This window comes from Egretta garzetta, unplaced genomic scaffold (genome assembly GCF_000687185.1).
Source record: "Egretta garzetta isolate BGI_Z169 unplaced genomic scaffold, ASM68718v1 scaffold299, whole genome shotgun sequence".
In the NCBI taxonomy this organism is placed as follows: Eukaryota; Metazoa; Chordata; class Aves; order Pelecaniformes; family Ardeidae; genus Egretta; species Egretta garzetta.
Genome location: NW_009260696.1, coordinates 1626901 through 1629703, shown reverse-complemented (window position 1 = coordinate 1629703; position 2803 = coordinate 1626901).

Here is a 2803-nt window from a genome sequence, read left to right as displayed (position 1 = left end):
GTTGCTGTCGCCGTCCCTGCAGACCCTACGGGGTCCCGGTCCCCGGTCCCCGCCCGCCGGCGCTTCTGCAGTTCTGCTTCGTACCACGGGAGGTCCCCAAGGCTCAGCGGATGGGGCAGCGGGCTCTGCCCCGGGGCTGTTCTAGGGAGCTCACACCCGAGCGCAATGGCCTCATCGCGGGTGCATCGGCTTTTGGGGGTCCCCAGCTCGCAGGGCAGGCAGGCGTGGGCAGGAGACACCTTCAGAGCAGGGGGAGTCCCGGGCTGCCAGAGCCAGGGGGCAGCTGCTCAGGGGATAATGTAAAGTGCAGGCAAAAAAAGGCAACCGAACTAGGAATGTCTGGAAACAGGATCAAAATCGAGGGCTTGGTCCTGAAAAGAGTTAACCTGGGGGAAATGAGCCGCGCTGGGGAGCGCAGGGTGTTGGTGTCTGGATGGAGCCGTCTCCTTCAGCAGCCCGGCAGCCCCCTGATGTATAAGGGACCCTCTGGGCTCCCCTGTGTTTCACCACCCTCCAGCTACTGGCGAGGAGCCTCCTCCAAATGGCTTAAACCCAAGTGGCCCTGCGTCCACCTTGCCATGGCCCATAGCCACCCCCCCGTTGGTCCTGCTCCCCCACTCGCCTCTGCTACAGCCGCTTCCAACCCATCCATGTGTCCCATAACTCCTTCTATCCATCCAAAGTTTCTTGTCTCATGGGGAGGTTTTTCCTGCCAAGAAATGGCAGATTTTAATCTCAAAGTGTCTCTTTTCTTACCTGCTGGCTCCAGCAAGAGGACGTGCAGGAAAACCTCCCTCCCTGGGGAGACGCGATTACAGCGTGTGCTGCCAAGAGAGCCCAACGCCACCATCCTAGCACCCAAAGTCACAGATATTCACACCAGCCACAGCGAGGATCCCACCAGGATCCGTCATGAGGTGTGGGGGACAACACACAGAGGTGTCTCCAGCTATAGGACTCCTGCACGGTTTGGGACTTTGCATGTTCTGGGGAGAAAGCAGCCCTGGGCTTCATGACCCATTCCTCCTCTAAAGGAAAGCTCTGCAAGACACCCCCCCTCTCGTTTTGGTGGCATTACAAAAATGTCACTGCATTCAGGGTACCCCTGAGTCTTGGAAACTCTCCTTAACATCATTACAATTACGCACATCTTTGCAAGAAGGTGGGGAGAGCACCAGGGATGGAGGAGGAAAGAAAGCGAGGACGCGATCGGAGCTGCCACGTGGGGAGGGGGCACGTCCCAGTGGGGTACAGGTGGTGTGACCATGGACATCTCCGCATCCCACCATCGAGCAGCTCCTGGCTGCCTGCAGTTCTCTGGCCGCGGGGTTTGGAGGCAGAGCTGGGGCTGGAGCCATTCCCCAGCACGATGCGCGAGGCTTTGGTTGCCATAACAACTGGATTCAGGCTTCAAAAATAGTAACTTATTTTTCATTCAATTTGCCTTTTGCCCTCTGAGACAGATCTATTTTGGGACTGATGGTTCACTTCAGGTGTCCCTTGCCAGCACCCCCGGCTGCAGGCTGGGGGCTTCGTGGATGGGGGTGATTTTGCTAAATGTGGTTTATCAGCGTTTTCTCTCCCTCCCCTATTCAGGCCCAGAGAAAGGTAAATCAGGGCACAGGCACCATGAAATAGCCTTTGCCAAAGCCTCGTCATCTAGAAGGCTGGGGAAGGAACTTGAAAAAAATCTTCCCGGCTAAGTGGCAGAGCGTGGGAGAGATTTTCGGAGATGATCTCACTCTGCATCTCAGCTTGGACCTGCCACTCTCAGCCAGGGCATGGCTGTCCCAGATACGCTGGGAAGGTCCTACCAAAGATGGGGCTTATTTTGTTCCCCCCCATGCCTCCTGGATCCCACTGTCACCAGCCTGGTCCCTGACAGCATCTTCCATCCATGATGGGAAAGAGGAAGCAAGGCTGATCCTGCTGCCAACTGCTGGCATCGGGGAACCGGGGTGCTTCTTGTGTGTATTGAGGGCACCCCGCAATGCAGCATGCATCTGGATCACCCCTTTTACATCCCCTTGGGGGAATGAGCTGCTTTTGGAAGGGATTGGAGCGGGTGCCAGGATTAATTCATGCCTCGAATTAAGGGACCCCTTAATTTTTGTCTGTTTTCGCTTTTGGGAGATATGTGTGTGTGATTTCCCATGGAAATGGCCATATGAGCATAACCCTTCATGTCGAGATGTCCTCGGCTGTTCTGCCTTCCTCCCGTCAACATTATTACAGCATCAGCAAGGAGAGGTTGCACCGGGGAGACCAGGGCTCTCCTCCTCCAGTTCCTGCTGGCCTTCTGTCACCTTTCTTGTCCCTTAGCTGCTGGTTTGAAGGCGCCTGCAGCCTCTGGCACAGGGTGGGCAGGGATGATGGCCATCTGCCTGCAGACAAGCCCCCATCGCCCCTCTCTGAGCTGCCCAACCTCAGATGTACGCTGGGATCTCGCCTCCTGCGAGAGCCTCCTCGGGTGATGTAGAGGATGGAGGGGTGAAGGCTTAGGATGGAGATGGGGTGAGGATCCTGGGGTCTCCAGTCCTTGTCTTGCCAGTCGCGCTGCTTCCTCCCCTTCTCCCGAGCAGGGAGGGATGGAGGGATGCTGGTGGGAGTGGAGTCCTGTCCCCACCCACGGGCACCCCGCAGTGATGGGGCTGGGGCAGAGCCGCCCACCCCTGCCGGGGCCCCTGGAAAATCATGGGAAAAAAAAAATCATTAAAAATCAAATAAATAAAAGCAAAGCCAAACAAAGCCTCTCCCTGGGGAGGCCGGGGCGGGCTGGCCCTGCCCTGGGGCAGGGCGGCGG